The following is an 11,083-nucleotide window of genomic DNA, read 5'->3' as shown; positions in this document are numbered from 1 at the left end:
TTACATCAAACCCTGCCATATTCTTTTCCTTTTTAGTATATATATGCATTCTTAGCACTAGTGTTATAGATAAATACTATACTATTTAATTTCTATAAACAAATCCAAAAAAACGAGATATTTAGTTATATATCCATTCTTAACATTAGTGATATAGATAAATCCTATACCATTTAATTTTTATAAACAAACCCAAAAATTGACAACTGGCCCTGTTGAATTTAATTTTGATTATTAAATTACTTTGATGTCTTATTGAGTGTTTTGGGTTTCTATATGAGGTTTTGGGGTTGAACTTGTTTTAAGAAATCGATAGCAGTTTTGTAATTTATAAAAAATTCGAAGTCTCTTTGTTATGTTGTAAATAGGTTTTAGTTGTGTTTCTAAAATACATTTCATGTTGGGTTTTTTAATAATTTGGGCCCCTATATTGGATATAATAGTCAATCTTCCAAAACAAAACTTATTGGATATAATAGTCAATATAATGGAATATATATATATAAAGCAAAAGGCAGAGAATGGTGAAACATTCAAAATACCAGAAAATACCCTTGGTTAATACAAACATTAAGAATTGAAATTATTAATTAAATGAGGATAATATGGTAAATTCACACTTTTCATATTTAAAAAATTAAAATTAAAAGAAAATTCAGATAATGAATCCTATTTTTATGGAACACAACTACCCATTATCTTTTTTTAATTCTAAAATAAATTTAAATTTTAAAAAAAAAAACCTCTCGCAAGCGCGGAAGCGCGTGCGGAGAGGCTAGTATATTATAATAGATGTTTTTTGGGTATTGAGTTTTGCCATATCAAGTGCAAGTTCTCTAAATTAGGCATCACAATTTAACATTTTCTTATGAAATAAAGGTTTTTTTTTTTTTTTTGGAGCTTTAGACTTTTAAATATTGGCCCTCCCTTAAAAAAAAAGTTTGGATCCGCCACTGTTTGTGTAGTAGAAGATTAATTACTGCACCAGCATCAATCATTACTTTGGCAATTGATACTCCTCAGGAAAACAGATAAACACCTCCTTAAAAAAAGTAATTTTTTTTGGTCAAACACTAAATAAAGTTTACTTCCATAAGAACAAAAAAAAATTGGTCCTGTCGTAACGAGTTCTTATCCAGTTGAAAATGACATTCACTTGCATGAGTGTTCTTAGGTAAACCTTCCCTCTACAATTGCAACTACAAAAAGTAAAACCAACAAGGAGAGACTACAGATATCCAACAAACTCAACCAAAAAAAGAGTTGATGTGCAGAGGTAGAGAGAGGAGGCTAGGGAAAGGTCTTGGATGGTAAGGAAGGGAGGGAAGGGGAGGAGGAGATGGATGGACGGTGGCTGAAACTCTTCTCTCTTAGAGTGTTAGAAAGGGAGAAATCACACAATTTCATGACATCGTGGCATGGTTTTGGAGAAGTAACGTTAGCTGTTATATGCTATTGGATTTATTACATGTATTAGAATTGTTTGTTTAGTAAATAAGTATGTTCATTTCAATTACACAGTGGCTCAGCAAAATGGAGTTAGGATGAGATAGGGAATGGTATGGGTGCCGAACTGATGAGACCGGTCGGTTCAAACCGTAATTATCGGCCATGAGTAGTTTACTCAGTCAATGTAAAATTAAGTAGTTCGTGTTTGTACTTTAATATGGATGATACCTAAATATTTTTTTTTTTAAAAAGACTAATAAACTAATTAACAAAGAGAGTCGGCAGGGTGCGGAAATCACAAGGTGCAATAAAACAAAAGAATAGATGATTCATATGAGTCATCAGATTGGGACTTTAATTATAGAAGTTAATTTGGGAATCAGCCAAGGGTAGAAGAGACTTCATCATACATAAAGCGGAAGAAAGCAGATTTAATTTCATCAATCCAAAGAAAGAGAAGAGAAGGCAAAACAAGAAAGAAAAAGAAAAGGAGCTGGTTTAATTGTTTTCTTTTGGAGAAAATCATGGCTGAGGTTGTTGTTACAATTGTTGCAGAAGGCATTTGGTTCACCCTTGCTCAACTTCCTATATATAAATGGAAAATAATGTTTCCTTTAAAAAATGGAAAAATAAAAATGCAAAATCCAATGGTTGGAAACCACCTCTTTTCAATTTTTTTAAAAATTAACTTTAATGGGGTGTTTGGATTGGTCAGGTCTTTGGTGTGCTCCCAAAGTAGAGAAACCATAAACCCTAAAGTTATCCGTCGTGTCATTATGTTACTGGTCGGGAATAGCAAAACAATGATATCCTCGTTACAAGTAAGTTTTTTGCCTCCTAAGAGAAACTCTCATGCAACATGAATAATACTTTTCGCTATCTCCAACCAATAACACAATGACACACCAGATAACTTTACCACATGTCATTATGTTACTGGTCAGGAATAGCAAAACAATGATATCCCCATTACAAATAAGTTTTTTTCCTCCCAAAAGGTCATGGGTTCAAGTTCCTATAATATCGGTGCGTGTGATGACCACATTGAAAGCTGGCATAGAATACTTTTGTACAACTTGCATATGATAAAGATCTACTTTGAAAGCTGGCATTGATTGGTGGTAAGATCAGAATAACATGGGACAGGGTAGGGCGGAGGAGACTTCTCCACTGGTAAGTTTCTAGGCAATTGAAAATGTCAGGATTTAAGTTCTTGTGTGATCATCAATTCCTTATGGACAATTATTGGATCTTAGTGACATCATGTAGTTCTTGCTTAATAAAATGATAGTTGTGGAAATCTTTTTTCTCTTTTTATCACACATACATGTGAAAAAAACAGAGTCAGACAAGAAAATAAAAAACCCAAAGGAAAAATATTGCATCAACCTCTATTTTCTTTATGTCACTGTCAACCAATGACATACTCGTGACTTAGAAAAACTAGACATGACCCCATTCGGTTCACGGAATAAATTTAAAGGGAAATCATTTTCCATGTTATTTTTCAAGGGATGGGAAATGATAGACTCATTTCCCATGTTTGGTAATGCTGGGAAAGTAACCGAGAGATATCACTTTATTTACTTTCCCATGTTTGTTTTAAGTAGAAATGGAAAACAAAGTTTGTATAATTTTCCAATTATACCTATATTAAATCAAATAAAATAGAATGCATTTAATAAGATATTGTAATTCTAAATTTTTGATGCGGACAAATTGAGTAGTTCGTGTTTGTACTTTAATATGGATGATACCTTAATATTTAACAAAAAAAGACTAATAAACTAATTAACAAAGAGAGTCGGCAGGGTGCGGAAATCACAAGGTGCAATAAAACAAAAGAGTAGATGATTCATATGACTCATCAGATTGGGACTTTAATTATAGAAGTTGAAGCAGATTTAATTTCATCAATCCAAAGAAAGGAAAGAGAAGACAAAACAAGAAAGAAAAAGAAAAGGAGCTAGTTTAATTGTTTTCTTTTGGAGAAAATCATGGCTGAGGCTGTTGTTACAATTGTTGCAGAAGGGATCAAGCCCCTCGGAGACTACATCATTCAGCAGGCGAATTTTTTCGGTGGAGTCAGCGATCAAGTTGAGGTTGCGCAAACCGAGCTACAACTAATGTTGGGCTACCTGAAAGATGCAGATGCCAGACAAGGAGAGGATGAAGTAGTACGCATTTGGGTTGCAACCATTAGAGATGCTGCTTATGATTTGGAGGATGTGATTGAAACCTTTGTCTTGAAAGTGGCTTCCAGGAGGAAAGGAAGTTTGAAGATTGTTTTGAAAAGGTTTGCTTGCATCTTTAGAGAAGGATATATCATCTTTACAAGACAGGGTGGGAAATTGAGAAGATTACAACCAAACTTTCCACACTGAGATCGAGTTTGCAAAGTTATAATATAAGAGTAACTTATCCCCATGTTATTGAACGTGAAGTTGTTGGGTTAGACGACGGAGTAAATATACTGGCTACCTATTTAGTGGAAGAAGGAAAATGCAGTCGAGTTGTTTCTATATGGGGCATGGGCGGTTCCGGGAAAACCACAATTGCAAAACAGGTTTTTCATCATAGTAAAGTTCGACGAAGTTTTGATTGTTTTGCTTGGGTGTGCATATCTCAACAATGTCAAGGAAATGATGTTCTGGAAGAAATCTTAATTAAACTTACTTCTGCTACCAATGAGCAAAGAGAAGAAATCGAAAAAATGAAGAAGGATAGAATTGCAGAGAAGCTTTATATCATCCAAAGAGAAAGGAAATGCTTGGTTGTGCTTGATGACATTTGGACCCGTGATGCGTGGAACACTTTAAAAGCTGGATTTCCAATTAACGAGGAAACAAAGAGCCGAATATTACTCACCACACACAACAAGGATTTCCAATTAACGAGGAAACAAAGAGACGAAAATGGTTTCCTCTACCAACCTCATGCATTAAATGATGATGAAAGCTGGGAATTATTTAAGAGGATAGCACTTTTTGGAAGGGATTATACAAGTACTTTCTTAATCCCACTCTTTTATCTATACATTTACCTTTCAATTAAACCTAATAGAGATCATTACTGCGCGGTTTAACACTGCATACATCTTATTTTCTATATCAAATTTTCTCGATTTCAAATATCATTCTACGGACTTCAAACTGTTTCGAAAGTGTTACTTAGTTAAGGAGCATGAGAAAGTTATAGTGCCACAATCGTAATAGCATGGGGATGTTGATTACGTAGAATGTCATGTTCTGGTTTTATAGTGCTGCATATATAATTGCTGATCTAATAAACTCAACTATTTTATTGCTTCTTTTATTTTTATTTTTATTGTTATTTTTAATACTTGTAGACTCTGAATCATATGCAAAGAAGGAAGAACTAGGAAAGAAGATGCTTCAACATTGTGCATGGTTGCCATTAGCAATCAGTGTGCTTGCAGGACTTTTAGCTAGAAAAGACACTGTTGAGGAATGGAATACAGTGCTTGAGAATGTTGATGTATATATAAGGAGAGGTACAATTCTTGAACGAGAATATAAAGGTCAAGAATATGAAGGTACTTCATGGGTATTGGCATTGAGTTATGATGACCTACCGTATCGCTTGAAACTTTGTTTTCTATATTTAGGCCTATTTCCTGAAGATTATGAGATACCAGTGAAAAGATTGACTAAATTGTGGGTGGCAGAAGGCCTGTCATCAGCATCCGCAGAAATTATGGAAGAAGTATCATATAGCTGCTTAATTGAGTTGGTGAATAGGTGCATGGTTCAAGTTGGAAAATATGGTTCAACTAAGAATGTTAAAACTTGTCGTCTTCATGATCTTATGCGAGACTTGTGTGTATTAAAGGCCAAAGAACAGAGCTTTCTCCATACTATCAATGTTTCTGCAGTCACAGGAACCAAGTTAGCCCCAACCAGTAAGGTTCGAAAGCTTGCCATCTATTTGGACAAAGAAGTTGACAAATTAGTTCCCACAACAGATGAAAGAGATGGTCGCCTCAGATCTCTTTTATACTTTGTCCCGACACAATTTTTCTGGAATAAAAGAGTAATGCGGTCAATATTTGAGGACTTTAAATTGCTTAGAGTATTGAAGTTTGAAGATATGCTAGGAGGAGTAGAGTTACCAAGTACAATTGGGAATCCAGTCTACTTAAGGTTTTTAAGTTTAAAGAATAGTAAAATAAAGAAATTGCGGTCATCAATAGCAAATTTGATATGCTTGCAAACTCTAGATTTACGTTGTATCTTGGTGAGGAGAATCCCAAATGTGATTAGGGACATGGAACAATTGAAACATTTATATTTACCTGCTTCTTATAACAGAGTAAGTGGTAAACTGGGATTGGCTACTCTTCCCCATTTGCAAACATTAGTCAATGTTTCAAACTTTCAAGTAAGGATTGTGATTTGATTGATCTTGCTGAATTACGCGATCTCAGAAAACTGGTCGTAGAAGTACAGAGCTTGAAAAATCTTGAGGAGATGTTGAAGTCAACAAGCATTACATTTAACCGTCTTAGGTCTTTATCTGTGCAATCTGATAATGAAGAAGTTTTAGTGAGGATGCCATTAAGCTGTCATCATATATTCAAGCTGCAATTAAAGGGGCCAATAAAAGAGTTGCCAGAGGAGCTCAAGAACTATCCGAACCTCACCAAGATATCGCTTTCTGAAACTCTTCTCAAGGATGACCAGATAGAAATACTAGAAAACATGCCAAAGTTAAGAATGCTTTTCCTCGAAGGTTATACTTCTGTGCATATCAGGGCTTTTCCAAGAACAATTGTTTGCTCAGCAGGAGGCTTTTCTCATCTCGAATTTCTTTCCCTCCGTCAGTTTTGTAAACTAAAAGAGTGGAGGATGGAGAAGGGAGCCATGCCTAGTCTCAACAGGTTGCACATTGAACATTGCATAGATTTGACGTCAATTCCAGATAGCCTTCAGTATATTACTATCCTCAAGGAATTGCATGTTAAACAGATGCCTTCTACATTCTGTGATAGGCTTCAGGAAGGAGGAGAGGATTTCTACAAAATCCAACATGTGCCTTTTGTTTTGTTGTTTCAGATCTGGTAGAAGGGTACGGTAATTATTTTCCTATGTTTCGTTCCTTTTTATTTTCCCTTATTTTCATGCAAAAAAGAACTAACTCTTCTTCCACTTTGTTCTTGAAGCACAGAGGGTTGGCGGCCTTCGAAGTTACAGGGACTGTAAGGCTTGCAAAATTAGGTGAAAACTCTGCTGTTAACGAGTTAACTTATCTTCGATTCAGTATCTCAGAGGCTATCAATGTAAAATGTAACACTTAATTCATATGAAACGGGGAAACTCAACGTGGATGTAGCCCTTCGTGTGAACCAAGATAAATACTTTGTGTGGCTTTACGATTTATCCTCGTTGGTCCCATTTTTGGACATCAACAAGTAGGATTATTTTGTTTTATGTTTATAGTAATTAGATCTGAGCAAAGCAAAAGGAGCCAGAAAGGGAATGAATCTCTGTTGTGTTAACTGAATTTTATTTTTTTACTGATCTTTCCACACATGGAGATCGTAGTGTATTTCTGTGAGCTGTCTTGTTCTGCTTCTTATTATTGTTTATATTGTCACTCTGTTCTAGAAAGCTGATCAGAACAAAAGAGGAGAATGCTGCAAGAACAAATTTGCTGGACGTTATCTTCTCTTCTCTGGTTGAAGCAGCCTTATAATTTTCACCTACCATCCACTTCACCACTGCCTCATTTTCTGATATTTGATATTCTTTCTCCTAAATCCATTTCCATTAAACTCTTATCTGTTTCCCACAGCAAACAACCTAGTGCAGGGTGAAGCTATACATCGTATCGAAGTTATCGGCAATCTTGCTAGTGGTCTAAACTCATTTTTCTGAAAGTTATCTTTTCTATTGCCAGTTTTATCTCACTTGTGAATTGAATTGTATAATTTTTGGTCTAGGAAATAAAAATGACTAATGTTTCCAATTCCAATGCGTCAAATGTACAAATGATATTGACCATCATCCGTTCCAGCTCGGCAAAGGAGAATTGAGTAGGCTGATGAGTAGTCTGATCACCAGAAGAGGTAATATGGGCCGTAGAGCCAGCCAGGTCTACCCTCTTTTTGTCTCCTCCTCCCTTACTTTCTGAATCATTCGAGAAATTTCTATGCTCGAACATGTTCTTCTTCTTCTTTGCCACTTAATGGCTGGTCACTCATAGTGAATGTTAAATCAAAAGGACTCTGGGTAAATAATCCAAACAAACCTCAAATGGAGATTTGAGTGCGAAGCCATGAATTGCTCAGTTAAAATCAAACTGTAAGTAGGGGAGACTTTCATCCCAAGTCTTTGGATGCTTAGAATTGTAACCTCTCAACAAGTGTACCATAGTCCGGTTTATGACCTCCGTTTGCCCATCTATCTGAGGATGAAATGCAGTGCTTCTTTTCAATCTGGTATCCATCATTCCCCATAACAACCTCCAGAAATGGCCTAAGAATCGACTGTCTTTGTCAGAAATAATCAATGCAGGCAAGCCAAAATGCTTCCAAACATATTGGAAAAATAACTTAGCGGCTCCTTCTTTAGTAACGGTCTTCTTGAATGGAATGAGAATCACCATCTTATTGAAACGATCTACCACCACAAACAAGTAGTCGTTTCCAGACTTGGTTTTAGGCAATCCACCTAAGAAATCCATCGAGATACTCTCCCAAAGTCGGTTAGGTACTGGCAATGGAAGATACAGTCCTAACGTTCTATTGGAAGGCTTCGATGTGTTGCATAGAACACAACCTCGAATGTATCGTGAAACATGGAGATGCATCTTTGGCCAATAAGCATAGCAACAAAGATTCAATAAAGTCTTCTCAACCCTAAATTGTCCTACTATTTTGGAAGTATGAGCCTCACGAATCCACTGCAATCTGTCACCATCTTCTGGAATGCACAATTGTGTTCTATTGTACATTAGTCCATCCTTCAATTGGAACTCACTAGTATTTCCTTGTTGCAGCTTGGCATAGGCTGAGTTGAAATCAGCATATGTGTCGTACCCTTTAGCATATCAGAAGGAACAATGGGTTGGATTTGCATAGCCACTAGCAATGCGGAACTAACTGGTGTAGGTGGTCTACATAACATATCTACCAACTTATTAGTTGCTTCCTTCTTGTACTTTATCACAATATTAAACTGTTGTAGGTAAGACATCCATTTCATATGGCGAGCTTGCTACAACTTAGACTGTGTAGTTAAAAACTGAAGAGGTTTATGATTTGAGTGAACTATGACTTCTTTTCCCAACAAGTAAGCTCTCCAGTGCTTCACGACTTGATGCATCACATACAACTCCTTATCATAAGTTGGATAGTTCAATACTGGTTCATTAAACATTTGAGAATGGTATGCAATTGGTTTCCCATCGTGAAATAATACGGCTCCCATGGCATAGTTCAATGCATTTGCTTCCACTTCAAATGGTTTATGCAGATTCGATAATGCTAGTACTGGGGCCTCTGTAATCTTTCGTTTCAACAACTGGAAAGATTCTTCATGGTTTCTCAACCATTCAAACTTTTGATTGGCCTTTGTAAGAGAATGTAAGGTTTCTGCTAGGGGTGGGCATTCAAACCGGGAAACCGAGAAACCGAGCCGAATCGAGCCGAATCGAACCGGAAAAAACCGAGTTGACCAAAAAACCGGGTTGAGTTGACCAAAACCGAACCGGACCGGTTCTGTGCGGTTCTGGTTCCGGTTTACCATCTCTAAAAACCGGACCGGTCCAAACCGGACCGGCTTAATTAATATATATTTATATTATAAATTATATATATATTTAATAGGTTGCTCTTTTTTATTGGTTGTGTAAGGACTTACCGTACACGCACACACACATGATTATCACCTATACTACCATACAATTCCTCTCTCGCACTTTCTTTTTACCCTTTCTCCTGGTTCCTTTTTATTTCTTTCTTTTCCTATCTCTCTTTCTTCTTTCATCTTCTTCTTCCGTCTTCTTCTTCTTTTACTTTCTTCAACCCTTTCTCTCTTTCCCTTTCTGCTTGTTCCAATTTTTATTTTCTATCCCTCTTTCGTCTTCTTCTTTTTTCTCTTTCTTTTTCTTCCCCTTTCTGCTGGTTCCGTATTTTTTTTCCTATCCCTTTTGCTTTTTCTTCTTTCTCTTTCTTCTTCTTCCCCTTTCTTCTCATTTTTCCTGGTTTCGATTTTTTTTTCCATATCTCTCTTTCTTCTTCCCCTCCTTTCTCTCTTCCTTTTTCTTCTTCCCATTTCTGCTGCTTTCGAATTTTTTTTCTATCTTCTTCTTCTTCTTCTTCTTCTTCATCCCCCTTATGGTGGTTCTGACTTTTTTTTTTCTCATCCCTCTTTCTCCTTCTTCTTTTTCTTCTTCTTCCTCTTTCTGGTTTGTTTTTTGTTTCTACTTTCTATGCAGTGCACATATATGTGTTAAGTTCTTGTATATTTTGATTAAGATCTTGTAGATCTGGGGATTCTTTTTAAGTTGTTATTGTGAAAACGAGGTATATGATTTTTGAAGATAAGATATTTTCTTTTGTTTTTCTGGTATTTTTTTCTTTGATTTTATTATTTTCTGTTATTTTCTATTTTGAAGCTTCAAAACCGGGAACCGCAGGAACCGAGCCGGAACCGGTGGGTCTGGATTTTGTCGGTTTTGTTCATGAGTTTTTGTCAAAACCGGACCGAACCGGACCGGATGAACAGTACGGTTTCGGTTCTAATTTTGCCTGAGAACCGGTCCAAACCGGACCGTGCCCAGGCCTAGTTTCTGCCATTTGTGAAAAGTGCCGAATAAACTTTCGCAAATATTGACATGCACATATAAAGCTCCTGAACTTCAGTCACTGAACGGGGTGTAGTCCATTGAGAAATCACATGTACTTTCTCCAGGTCCATTTTCAGTACTCCTGCACCAACTATGAATCCCAGGTATACAAGGTGTTGTTTCTCGAATTCACACTTCTTACCGTTCAACTGTAACTAATTTGTTTGTTGAACCTCCAAAACTTGAGCAATATGATGAAGATGGTCTTCCCATGTGACATTAAATATGAGAATGTCATCTAAGTATACAACGACGAAGTCGTTAATGAAAGGGTAGAGTACCTCATTCATTCATCGCATGACGGTAGCTGGAGCATTACATAACTCGAATGGCATGACTAACCACTCGAAGAGTCCCTCCTTCGTCTTGAAAGCAATCTTCCAAGTGTCTTCTTCATGGATGCGAACCTGGTGATATTCGTATTTGAGATCTAGCTTCGTAAAGTAACGAGCACCATGTAATTGATCTAACAAGTCATCAATCCTCGACAATGAATACCGATTCTTGATGGTTATTTTGTTAAGTGCCCTATAATCAACACACATACGCCAGCCTCCATCTTTCTTAAGCACAAGTAACATTGGCGAACCATATAGTGAGCAGTTAGGTTTGATGACTCCTTGTTCAAGAAGTCCTTGAATTTGCCTCTTTATCTCGTCATATTCCGTCAAAGAAGTGCAATACAAACCCAAGTTTTGTAGAGGTGAATCTCCTACCAATTGGATATCATGCTTCACAGCTCTTCTTGGTGGCAAACCATGCA

The 11,083-nt window shown here is 36.5% G+C and overlaps 1 pseudogene across 1 annotated transcript; it reads left to right on the top strand.

Moving 5' to 3' along the window:
- Positions 1–3,260: 3,260 nt before the first annotated feature.
- Positions 3,261–6,775, top strand: LOC110764151 (putative disease resistance protein At1g50180; annotated as a pseudogene). The gene is made up of 3 exons (XR_015833408.1): positions 3,261–4,454; positions 4,799–6,537; positions 6,637–6,775. The product of XR_015833408.1 is annotated as a putative disease resistance protein At1g50180 (transcript).
- Positions 6,776–11,083: the final 4,308 nt, after the last annotated feature.

This window comes from Prunus avium, chromosome 2, assembly GCF_965620075.1.
Source record: "Prunus avium chromosome 2, drPruAviu1.hap1.1, whole genome shotgun sequence".
In the NCBI taxonomy this organism is placed as follows: Eukaryota; Viridiplantae; Streptophyta; class Magnoliopsida; order Rosales; family Rosaceae; genus Prunus; species Prunus avium.
This window is presented reverse-complemented; position numbering and strand designations above follow the sequence as displayed.